Below are 13477 nucleotides of genomic sequence, written 5' to 3'. Positions count from 1 at the left end.
GGGGAGGGTTAAAATAAAGATGACCCTTGAGTCTTCAGAACCCAAGGGAAAGAAAAGGCTAGGTGGCAAATGGTAAAACTAATGTTGGGCCTTGCTGGAGGAGTTTTATTCAAGGCGAACTATCAAGGGGTTCCCATTATAACCCAACCGTGTAAGGAATGCAAACTCAAGGAACATAACACCGGTATGACGGAAACTAGGACGGCAAGGGTGGAACAAAACACCAGGCATAAGGCCGAGCCTTCCACCCTTAACCTAGTATATAGATGCATTAATTAAATAAGAGATATTGTGATATCCCAACAAATATCCATGTTCCAACATGGAACAAACTCCAACTTCACCTGCAACTAACAACGCTATAAGATGGGCTGAGCAAAGCGGTAACATAGCCAAACAACGGTTTGCTAGGAAAAGGTGGGTTAGAGGCCTGACATGGCAATATGGGAGGCATGCTATAGCAATTGGTAGGTATCGTAGCATAGGCATAGCAAAAGAGCGAGCAACTAGCAAGCAAAGATAGAAGTGATTTCGAGGGTATGGTCATCTTGCCTGCAAAGTTCTCTGAGAAGACGAAAGCTTAATCCTCGTAAACATACTCTACGGGTACCTCGAACATGAACTCGTCTTCCGGCTCTACCCAAAGCAATAACACAAGCAAAAGGGAACCACGATCAACCACGGTGCAATGCGCAAGCAACATGATGCAAAACATGGCATGATATGCGGGATGTGATATGCGATGCATATGCATGTTTCGGAAAGGAAAGATTGAACCAGGCCTCCACTTAGAAAACCAAGAGTGCCACTGGAAAGAGGATTTGATTTCGGTCGAAATCGATATAAAGATCACCGGAATCGGATGCACGGTTTGCAAATGGCAAGCAAAACAAAATATGGCCCCGATCTGTGATTAACAGCACGAGGCCATCTAAATGCATCAAGAACGACAAGCTACTGCACTCTAACATAGAAACAAAGCATATGGAAGTGATCCACTCAAGTTTCTTGACAAAAGATGAACACTGAGCTACGGCTAAATCACTCAATAGCAGGTTCAAACAAGCATGGAAAAAGTGCAAAAGATATCAGGTTACAGACTTAGTAGAAAAACTAGAACATGGCAAAACAGATATTAAGTAGGCATGTTTACGAGCTCGATGCACTCACTACAAGGCATTGCATGACAAACTAAGCATACACCCAGCAAGTAGACATGGCATAGAAGCTAGACATGGCAAGAACAACTTCATAGCATGCATGGATAATCTACAACAGCCTCGGCAAAAATGCTTAACACGTAAACGTTCTGCCAGGAACATTTTATAGCAAAAGTAGAGCTCGATTAAGTCAAGCTAGGTTGCTCCATAATTGCAAACAAAGACATGGATGGATAGAGCATAACAATTTCTCAAAATCATCCTAACTGAGCATGCTCAAAAGAGGCATGGATCACTCTGTAGCAACATGAATACATGGCATAAAAATATTAACATGACAAAGACTTAAGAAGAATTTCAAAGTCCCTGAAATCGTCAACATTATGAGAGCTACTTTGCATGCTTGTGCTAGTCACCACAGAGATCACAAAAATACATGGCATACACCCCTGTAAAGATGGCATGGCATACTTCAAAACACATGTAGGGCTCAAGTTCATAGGGGGCACACATTAATCATGGCAAAAATGGCAAATGTCCAAATCCTCATAAGAATCTGAAACTAACATTGCATAGCACTCTTGCAACAACATTTAGGGCATCAAGATGAACTCAAATGAACATGGTGCAATGGGATGAAATGAAGTCGTCGAGACGAACAATTTGATATGCTACACGCCCAAAACGGAGGCACGGATGCAGAGTTATGATGCGATGAACATGGCATGAAAATATGCAGATCTGGGGACTTAGTCGAAATAAGACCTTGCGGGGAAAAGTCAATTCGGGACGGAGATGCACGGGACGAGGAGATCCAGGGCGCGGGGCACGTTTGGTTCGGATCCCGGTGGATCTCGTCCCACCTAGACGGATCTGACCGGATCCGACTCCGGCGAGGGAAGGCGGTCTCCGGCGGGGTCAACCCCGGTGGAGAGGTGCGGCGGTGGGGCTCGGCAGGCGGGCAGCGGCGTGCGGAGCGGGCGCGCGGCGTGCGGTGTGCGGCAGCGGAGCCTCGGGCGACGATGGCGGCGTGCGCGCGGGAGCGGAGGGCGGCGAGGCGGCGACCTGGCGCCGGCGGGGCGGACGGTGAGCGGCGCGAGGGCGCGCTGCGGTGGTCCGGCGAGGCGGCATGGTTGCGGGTGCGGTGGACGGCGACCCTGGGCCGGGAGGGCCGAATCTGGGCCCGCAGGGCCGCGGCGCGCGGTGTGGAGAGAGAGCAGGCGGCGCGGGATGAGGTGGCGCGCGCTGATTGGAGGAGAGCGGCGGCGGGGCGATGTGGCAGCGCGCCATTGGTCGGAGGGACATGGCCGGCGGACATGTCCGTCGCGGATGGACATGTCCGACGGCGCGAGGAGGAAGACTGCTAGGGTTCATCCGCGAATTTTTTTTGGAGGGGATCACATATTTATAGGTAGAGGGAGCTAGGAGGCTCCAAATTGAGCACGGTTTGCGGCCACGCGATCGTGATCGAACTTCCTAGATGATGGAGGGGGTTTAGATGGGTTTTGGGCCACTTTGGAGGGGTGTTGGGATGCAACACACACGAGGCCTTTACGGTCCCTCGGTTAACCGTTGGAGTATCAAACAAACTCCAAATGGCACGAAACTTGACAGGCGGTCTACCGGTGGTAAAACAAGGCCGCTTGGCAAGTCTCGGTCCAATCCGAGAATGTTTAACACCCGCACACGAAAAGATGCAAAAGGGGACACCGGAGGACATAGGAGCGCCGGAATGCAAAACGGACAACGGGGAAAATGCTCGGATGCATGAGACGAACATGTATGCAAATGGATGCACATGATGACATGATATGAAATGCATGACACACAAGCAAATGACAAGGCAACAACAGCGGATAACTAGAAGACACCTGGCACAACGGTCTCGGGGCGTTACACGGAATCCGCAAGTTGATCACCAAAACATACATCAAGTGGATCAATAGAATACCCCATTGTCACCATAGGTATCCCACACAAGACATACATCAAGTGTTCTCAAATCCTTAAAGACTCAATCCGATAAGATAACTTCAAAGGGAAAACTCAATCCATTACAAGGGAGTAGAGGGGAAGAAACATCATAGGATCCAAATATAATAGCAAAGCTCGCGATACATCAATATTGTATCACCTCAAGAACACGAGAGAGAGAGAGAGATCAAGCACATAGCTACTGGTACATACCCTCAGCCCCGAGGGAGAACTACTCCCTCCTCATCATGGAGAGCACCGGGATGATGAAGATGGCCACCGGAGAGGGATTCCCCCCTCCGACAGGGTGCCAGAATGGGTCTAGATTGGTTTTCGGTGGCTACGGAGGCCTCTGGCGGCGGAACTCCCGATCTATTGTGCTCCCCGATGTTTTTAGGGTATATGGGTATATATGGCAGGAAGAAGTACGTCGGTGGATCTCTGGGCTGTTCACGAGGCAGGGGGGCGCGCCCAGGGGGAGGGGCGCCCCCACCCTCGTGGGCAGCCCGGGACTCTCCTGGTCCATCTCCGATACTCCGTGGGCTTCTTCTGGTCCAAAAATAAGTTTTGTGAAGTTTCAGGTCAATTGGACTCCGTTTGATTTTCCTTTTCTGCGATACTCTAAAACAAGGAAAAAACAGAAACTGGCACTGGGCTCTAGGTTAATAGGTTAGTCCCAAAAATCATATAAAATAGCATATAAATGCATATAAATCATCCAAGGTTGATAATATAATAGCATGGAACAATAAAAAATTATAGATGCGTTGGAGACGTATCAAGCCTTCCTGAGACTCTACATCATGAGATTGCCATAGTTCAGGGGCGCTTCTTCTTGGCCAGCGAGGGCGATAAGCAGAAGTACCACATGGTTCGGTGGTTGGAGGTCTGTAAAGCGTACGACCAGGGTGGTCTCGGGATCATGTCCTCCAAATGCATGAACATAGCCCTCCTGACGCGGTGGCTATGGCGGATTGCCAACGAAGAGGGTGGCTTGTGGCTTCGCCTCATTCAAAAGAAATACCTTCATGGCCAGCCCTTTGCCTTCTGCCAGCGGTCCGGGGGCTCCCAGTTTTGGCAATCCATCATTCAGCTACTTCCAGTCCTCCGCATCAGGACCTCGATCACGGTTGGATCTGGCACCGCCATGATGTTCTGGTTAGATAGATGGGCTGGGGACATGCCCCTCATGGCCTACTTTCCTGACCTGTTCTCCATTGTGGTTGATACGCGGATTTCTGTCGTGACGTCCCTTATTGACTTAGGGAAACTCGCGTCCGAGAGACCGTTTGGCCTGGCTGAGAACGCTGATTGGCATGAATTGCTAGACTGCATCGCATTACACAAGCCTGATCTTAAGATAGGAGATGACCACTCCAGGTGGCTTCTAGAGCCTTCTGGGCAATTCTCCACTAAATATCTCTACCGGGCCATCGCCCCTTCGCTGGGTCATGAGGCGCTCACCACCATTTGGGAGATCCGGCTCCCCTTGAAGATTAGGATCTTCTTGTGGCAATGGATTCGCGGCCGCGTCCCGTCCGTCGTGGAGGTCCTGAAACACAACGGCCTCGGTGATGGGCGGTGCCCGCTCGGCGGGTCTGAAGAGGATTCGAACCATATCATTTTCACCTGCATGTTCGCGCAGTTCCTTTGGAGCTGTTTCCATGAAATAGTGGGTGGAAGCTGGGACCACAACAACTTCCCCGCTCTCTTCGCCGAACTCCAGACGTTAGCACCCTCGGTTCGCCACATTAGGTAGCTGATCATCGGGGTGCTTTCCTGGACGCTGTGGACTGTTAGGAATAAGCTTGTGATTCAACGCATCACTCTTCGTCGCGCTACTAACGCTTTGTTCAAATGGTCTGGTTAGTTGCAGCTTTGGCGGTCGCTTAGCCGTCCCAGGGAGAGAGACGCCATCACCTCCATCATCACCCAGCTTTGTGTGATGGCTCTCCGGATGGCTCCACTGCTTCCCCCACCACCACCAGAGCCGGATTAGATCGTCTCTACCTCGCCACCGCCGTTTGTGTGTCAGGCGTGTCGAGCGCCTGTCTTGGGCTTGTTGTGTTGTGCGCACAACTAAACCCGTGTATTGTCTGTTTGCATGTATGTTGGACCTTGCCTGCGGTGGCGTTGTGTGTGTGTGTGTGTGTTGTTCGGTTGGTACCTTGATAACTTTGTGCTCGGTGGTTGCTTTATTTATAAAGTGGGGCGAAAGCCTTTTTGGAAAAACAAATAGGGCCATAACCCCCCCTCCGAACTGCACCAGGGTGCCCCCCTCTATCTCCAATCCTAATGTTTCACATTAGTTAGTCGTCTATTAACTCCATAGTTAACTTCCCTTATGTCTAGCATTACTCTATTCATATAGGGGGCAAAGTCTTTGTGTAGCATCACCGTTGTGCCTAGTGCTAATGTTCCTCAGCCGACCGTCATCGCCAAACGTGCAACAATTATCATTGTCATGGTTCAGGGCTCCTTCACTTCGAAGGAGAAGTAGAGAAAAGATGCATGGATAGGAAATTTTTGTATGGTGATATTATTCATGCATCCGGGTCAAAGGAATGAGCCAAAGGAAAAATATAAGAAATTTTGAAAGCGTAGGAATTCTAATATTCACTTGGACCTCTATTTCAAATTCCTATGTACAGAAAACAAGAGTAAGATCCTTAGTGGCATAACAACATTCTAACTAAACATTTTATGTGGTTTGACTTTGGTTTGATCATGTTATTAGAATTCGTGCATTTTTCCAATTCATGTGAACCAAAACAATAAAGTTGATAGAATTCTTGTGTTTAGCCATCTTCTCTTTTTCATATGCATTCTTATTCTATTCTGGTGTTTTTAGAATCATGTGAACCAAAAAAACCCCAGTCATGTGATACCGGCCAACGGTCTGGGCTATTGATCCTTGTTTGGAACAAGGGGTTTTCACAGGAATTTTGTATAAAGAAGCCTACATGATTTTTTTCCTATGGCACATTTTGGATCGTAGGATTTAGGATCAGTGAACTCCTTTATTTCGTTCACATTTTGAAGGGTTCTAAATATTTCCTCACATCTCATGTTTTCACTTCCTTTGAGAAGTGGAGCACAATACAAATCTCCTCTTTCCACTCTCTTCAAAATATTTTTTTTGCAAAAATCCTATGATGGTAAATGGACATGAACACCAATACGGGAAGGTGGGTAACAGCGGCCGTATTCCAGTCGGATACGGGAAACTCTATTCACCGGCACTATATAATGGGCACCTGGGTTAGGCGATTGGATTGGAAGAAGAGGATCAAGGAACTCCAACAGATCACGTACAACCAGTCTAGACTTTTGCTCTAAACCCTAACCTCCCTCGCGGCGACTAGGGCTAGGCGAACCTAACGGCGGCCGCAGATCTCTGCAGCGGGCTGCTCCCTTGATCCCGGTGACGATGGCAACATCGGGCGTGGGCCAAGGCACTCAAGGCAGGGGCGCTATCTCACCTCGATCGGCCAGAGCATAGATGGAGGAGGCGCTCGGAAAGCTCGACATCTCTGAAGAGGAGGCAATACCTCTGGTGATCGACAATACTGACGACGGCGTGGCACTAAAGTGGCTTCTGGCGAGCAAGGTTCTCTACCGTAATCTCCTCCACATCCAGACGATAACCAATGCCCTACGTCCAGCTTGGGGAAACCCTAGGGGCCTGTTTTTTTCGCCGATTGGGAGAGAACATGTTCACTGCAGAGTTTGAAACCAAGCGGGATCGTGACCATGTTTGGGAGGGATCTCCCTAGCACATCAGTAAGCACACGGTAATTCTGGAGGAATTCCAAGAACACATGCAGCCATCGGAGCTAAGGTTTGATTGGCTGCCGGTTTGGGTACGGGTCACGAACCTACCCTACAATCTGAAGAATGAGACGAGGGGCTTGGCCATAGCACGCCAATTGGATGCACAAGCCTCTGTTGTCTAGATTGATCCTATGGGGGGCTATCTGAGAGCACGAGTCACCATTGATGTGACGAAACCCCTTCGCAGATGGATCTTAATTGAATCGGCCAAGAGGAACAAGACCGATTGCTATGATATTGAGTATGAGTGCATCCCGCACTTTTGCTTTTCTTGTGGCCGATTGGGACACTCAGATCTATTTTTCCCTGCACCGGGGACAAGGGATGAGAAGGGGGGGTCTACCCTTCAAATCTAGTCTATGGGCGCTGGAGGACATGCAGAAAACCAATTCTGGGGAGTTTTTGTTCAGGAAGAAAACCGAACCATAGCAAAGTACAAGAGAATCTCGTTCCTCAAACTCCAAGCAGAAGAAGGTACTGAGGTCACCTCTCCTGCCAAAGCTAATGCACCATTCAAATGCAAAGGAGGCCCTAAGAACACTCATGTCTACCGCAAGGTAGTCTTGGTCCCATTGGCCATTACTAAACATGGGGAGAAGCAAACCGGATAGGAAACTGAGTAGGGGGCTTTGATCATCTCAGAGCAGCAAGTGGGAGATCTAGAGGACACCTTCAAGGAGAGAGAACCCAAGAAAAAGAGACCAACACCACCTTCGTATGAATCTTCGGCAGCGGCTGCGGGACAGCCCTGCCCGAGCCAATGAGTGCTCTAAGTTGGAACTGCCGAGGGCTTGGGAACCCTTGGGCAGTTCGAGAGCTTCGCAAAGTTGTGAAGCAAGAATCTCCCGCCCTTTTGTTTGTCATGGAAACCAAAATCAAGGGCAAATGTGTGGACGATTTGAAATTTACTTTAGGCTTTTTAGGATGTTTTGCTGTCGATAGCGACGTGCTGAGTGGAGGAATCGGCCTCTTTTGGTCAAAGGAGGTTGTGGTTTCTTTGGAAAGATTCAGTTTATCTCATATTGATGTAAAAGTCAAGAAAGAAAATAAGAGTTGGCGCTTCACGGGTTTCTACGGCGAGCCCAGAGTGGCCAATAGACATCACAACTAGCAGCTCTTACGTACTTAGTTTGCTGTTCAACATGAAGCATAGATTTGCATGGGATATTTTAATGAGACGCTTCATGGGGACGAGCATTTTGGAGCCAACGCGAGGCCGGAGAGGCAAATGCGTGCTTTTCGGGAAGCGGGCGCAGATTGTGCACTCCTTGATGTGGGGTGGCGGGGTGTCCCCTTCACATGGGATAACAGGCAGTTGGGGGACGCGAATGTGAAGGTGAGATTGGACCGTGGTATTGTCAATTCTTTGTTCCTTGACCTGTTTGAGTTTACAATTGTAAAACATTTGAGTAGTGTGGAATCAGACCACTGCTATGTATTAGCAGGACTAAAAGCGATAGAGGCGACTGGATGGTCCCGAGCCCGGCGCTCTTTCCGCTATGAAAATGTATGGCAGAGCCATTCAGATTACAAGGACATAGTACGTGCGATGTGGAGCACGAGATCTGGCCAAGGGGGTCTCTAGGGTGTAATCGAGGCTCTTGCCGTGGTTCAGTCTCAGTTGGGCGAATGGGGCCAACGTGAGTTTGGGAATATGCAGAAGAAAGTCCGCCGGCTCCAAGCTCGGTTGGACAGGCTGCGGTGGGCCGCAGTGTGTCGAGGCCCTAATGAGGAGGAGAGGAGTGTAGTAAAGCTGTTGCGTGAGGCCTTGAGACAAGAAGAAATCTGGCTCAAGCAACGTTCTCGTGTGTCTTGGTTGCGGGAAGGAGATCGGAATACCGGCTATTTTCAAGCCCAGGCAGCACAAAGAAAACATATCAATAGAATTACCTCGCTGGAGGGGGGTGATGGCCGTGTATGCACCGATCCAGCGGAGGTGAAGGCAGAGATTATGGGTTTCTACCAGGCGCTATACCATTCTCAAGGTTACACGCCAATGGAGGAATTGCTGGACTGTGTTCAACCTCGAGTGTCAGAGGCTATGAACCAAACTTTACAGAAGGAATATGTGGCAGCCAAGGTTAAGGACACGCTTTTCCAAATGGCACCGTCCAAAGCTCCTGGAGTGGACGGCTTCACAGCGGGCTTCTACCAACGACATTGGGACGTCCTTGGTGATGATATTACTCAAGCAGTTCTGGGACGTCCGGCTTATTCTTGATGAGGTTATAAGGGAGGAGCAAAGTGCCTCCATACCTGGCCGTCTAATCACAGACAACGTACTGGTCAGTTATGAATGTGTCCATGCCATCCGTAGAAGGAAGAAGGGAAACAATGCAAGCTGTGCGGTCAAGATGGATATGTTAAAAGCTTACGACCGGGTGGAGTGGCATTACCTTGAAGCAATGTTGTTCAGACTAGGCTTCGGGGATCGTTTTATCAGGCTCATCATGAAATGCGTCACTTCTGTTCGGTTCACGATCAAGGTGAATGGGGAACTCCTACCATTCTTTGATCCCACGAGGGGTCTCCATCAGGGCTGCCCCATGTCTCCATACCTCTTTCTCATTTGTGCACAAGGCCTCACAGCCCTTCTAAACAACTATGGGGGTGCACACATTCTCAGAGAAGTTCGAGTAAGTATCCATGCACCATGGGTTAATCACCTTTTATTTGCTGACGATAGTCTCATCTTCCTCAGTGCAAATACCCAAAGTGCAGACAGGCTCAATGATATTCTCCAGATTTATACCGAGTGCTCGAGTCAGGCGGTTAACCGTGAGAAGAGTTCTATTTTTTTCAGTGCAAACACAAGACAGCCCCTTAGAGAGATTCTCGAAAACTCTCTCGGAATTATGGTGGAAGCGTTTTTAGAGCGCTATCTAGGGCTTCCTACTGCCATCGGAAGAATTACTAGTGGCACCTTCAACCATATTGGTGATCGTGTGCGCAACAAGATAGGTGGCTGGTCAGAAAGGAACCTTGCGTGCATAGGCCATACCAATCTACAGCATGAGCTATTTTCTGTTGACAAAGAAGGTGTGCAAGAGTATTGTCGGATTTTGAGTTCCGGCAAAACCCTTGAGGTTCGAACACTGGGGTGCGCACAAAGATCTCCCCCCTCTAGCTCACACGCATCATGATCTCACGGCCTAGCTCGACGGACCCAAAGAACACGAGACACAAGAGTTTATACTCGTTCAGGCCATCGTTGTGGTGTAATACCCTACTCTAGTGTGGTGTGGTGGATTGCCTCTTGGGCTGAGGATGAATAGTTACAAGGGAAGAACAGCCTCCTAAGGAGAGGTGTTCTTGTGCTTGGTGAACTTGTGTGGTTCGGGATCATCCGGGTCTGATCAGATCCCCTCGCTATGGTGGTGGCTAGTCCTATTTATAGAGGCCTTGGTACTCTTCCCAAATATTGAGTAGGAAGGGATCCCACAATGGCCAAATTCGAAGGGAGACAACCAGTACAAGCTATCCCGAGAAAACTAGTCTTCGCCTGCCAAAGGCTCTGGTGGTGACGCCATCTTGGGCTCCACGGTGACATCCTTCCTGCTGTCCTGCTGGTCTTGATCTTGTTGCACTGATATGGAAACCTTTGCTTGATGCCTCGGGACTCCTCGCCTGCACTTGCCCCTTTAGCACCAAAGAGGAAACGAGGACACTGCGTGTGATGGCGCCCGCCTGGCTCCAGTTGTCATGGCTTGCGTCACACAAACCTCGCGAGGTGTCCCTTGCCTTGATCTCTCCGCCCCTCATGAGTCGGCCTGGTGAGGCCGCCCCTGAGGAGGTCTTGCGTCGTCTGCCTCGCGAGGCTTGGCCCCTCACGAGGGTCTTGAGTGTTTGCTGGTGAAGGTGGGCCGTATAGGGCCGCTGGTGGAGCCACGCTGTGGGCCGCAGGCAGGCAAGTCTGGGGACCCCCATTCCCAGAATGCCGACTGTAGCCCCCAGGCCCAAGGCGCGCTCATGCTTGGCTTCGAGGCGAAGCCAAAGGGAAAGTGCGGAGCATCGCGGGCCCCAACAGCCTGTGGCCCCGTTTGACGCGTGGGGACTGATTGGACGTGGGCGTCTCTGCTTCCCCACACCGCCTCGGCAACTGCCCGACTTGACGAGTCCCTGCTGCATGCAGAAAAAAAATCATTATTACCTTAGATCGTTGGGGCCAGCGGTTGGCCTCCCTTTGGCTATAAATGGGTAGGGGGGCGGAGCCCCTGTCGCCCATATCTTTCTTTGCTTCTCCCGCTCCTTCTTCTTCCTCGCTTCACTGCCAGCAACGACACCCATGGCGCCTGCGAAGAGGCTCTCATATGCGGAGAAGGGGAAGGCTCGCCAGGAGGGGCCTGGCTCACCGCCGCCCAAGAGGGGGCGCGACCGTCCCCGCAAGCACGCCTTGACCCCCACCGTGGCTCCTCACGGTCGCTGTGGCGCTTCTTCTCGTGGTGGTGGTCGCCCAAGTCGTGGGGGCCCCATCGATGAAGGAAGGCGCGTCGTGGCCGCGCGACCGCCCAGGCCGCACTTCCACTCTGCGGAAGTGCTGCCAGAGTTCCTCGTGTGGTCGAAGAACCCGGCTGGCGCCTAGCTTCAGCTTCCATGGTTCTTTGTCGGCGAACTGCCGTCCGCAGGTCCAGACGGTCTCTGGCTGCAAGCGGACGGTTGTTGTAGCAGGGCTTCGTGTGTCGCAGTGGAAGTCTCCGCTGCAGGCAACGTAGCCCTGACCCGCGGCTGGCAGACGTTCGCTCGCGCACGCGGACTGGGCAGTTGGTGTGCCCTCCACTTCAAGTACAACAACGACACGACCCTTTTCGTGAGGGCATTTGGGGAAGATGGTCACCACGTCGGGTGCTGCCCCGAGGACAACGACGACGTCGAGGTTCTCGGCCTTGGCGATGGCTGCGACGAGAGTGACGGCAGGCCCGCCCTCGGCACCGTCCATGTCTCGTCCAGCTACGATGACTCTTCTTTTGGCGATAGCTCCAGCTCCAGCAGTGGCGGCTACGACCAGCCGCCGCGCCCGCTTCGAAGGTGGCAGCGGGCCGTCTCGTCGCCGCGCTCCGGTGAAGCGTGAGGAGGGGTCTGGCTGAGCTCAGGAGAGCGCCACGCGCCCGTCCTTGTGACCTCTCCGCGCGAGCACGTTCCGCTTTTGTTTCGTTTTTTCGTTTCCTTCCTGCATTAAGAGAGAGACAAGTATGGGGCCTCGTTGGGGCGCGCAACAATTATGATTCCTAAGTGGTCGTGCTATGTTTATCATTCCTGTGTTGTGTAGCAGCGTCATGTTTTATGTATGCGTGTCGGAATAACTTAGCTTGATGCGCCTGAAGGATTCCGCCTCGCGAGACACGTGTTCCCAAATGCCTGACAAGGCCTCCTGTGCTCGGAAGGCGCCTGAGAACTGCAAAAATTCGCTAGGAAATTCTTATCCTTCCGAATCCTGGTCATAGGCACTGCCGGCCATGACCCAATGCTTCGTATCACGGTACCCGGGGGCAAAGATTGAGAGGGGTGCGCCAGCTTGCAAGCTCGAGCGAGGGTGACTTGCGAAAAAAGCAGGAAAACGAAAGCGCGAAAGCGCTCACGAGGGCGCCTGTCCAGCCCCTCATGAGGCACGCGAGGGAGAGCACAGGTCAAAAACGAGGAACAGAGAGCAGAAAGGAGGCAAAAAGGCAATGGAACCAGGCCAGCAAGGAACACCAGAAAGCAAATTCTTACTAAAGAAGGGCAAACAAACTGCGGAAAGCAAATGAAAAGCCACGTCCGGCACCTAGTCTAGTCTTCTTGTCTTCTCACCAGCGCGGAGCTAAGTGATGCCACTAGGTGTGGGAGGGAGCCCCCGAGGCCCGAGGGCGGCACTCTTGAGACTCCGGGGTGTGTACAACTCCACTCATTATTACGTGAGAGTGTCACGAGCGGAGATTCTTCATAGGCACTGGGCCTTGCTTCATGGGTAGAACTTCCGGAGGTGCTAGATGTTCCAGGCATTTTGGATGGGGATCCCGTCCTGCGTCTCCAGGCGCGCAACGCCAGGCCTGGAGACGTGGGCGACCCGAAACGGGCCCTCCCACATGGGCGAGAGCTTGTGCAGCCCTTCCCTGGAGAGCACCCGCCTCAGGACAAGATCACCCACCTCGAGCGTCCTGGAGCGGATGCTGCGGCAGTGGTACCACCGCAGCGCCTGTTGGTACCTCGCAGCTCGGAGCGAGGCTTCACGGCGGCGTTCCTCCCCCAGCACGAGGTCCATCCCCGCATGGCATCCTGCTGCGTTTCATCAAACGCTAGGACCTGCGTGGAGCGATGCCTAACCTTGTGTGGGAGAACCACTTCTGCTCTGTAGACGAGGAAGAACGGGGTCTCGCCTGTGGGCCTAGTGGCAGTGGTGCGGATAGACCACAACACGGATTGGAGCTCATCGTGCCAGCCCCTGCCGCGGGCCTCGAGCTTCTTCTTGAAGGTCCTTGTCTTGAGACCCCTCAGGACCTCCGCGTTGGCGCGTTTGGCCTGGCTGTTGCTCC

This window comes from Triticum dicoccoides, chromosome 3A (genome assembly GCF_002162155.2).
Source record: "Triticum dicoccoides isolate Atlit2015 ecotype Zavitan chromosome 3A, WEW_v2.0, whole genome shotgun sequence".
In the NCBI taxonomy this organism is placed as follows: Eukaryota; Viridiplantae; Streptophyta; class Magnoliopsida; order Poales; family Poaceae; genus Triticum; species Triticum dicoccoides.
This window is presented reverse-complemented; position numbering follows the sequence as displayed.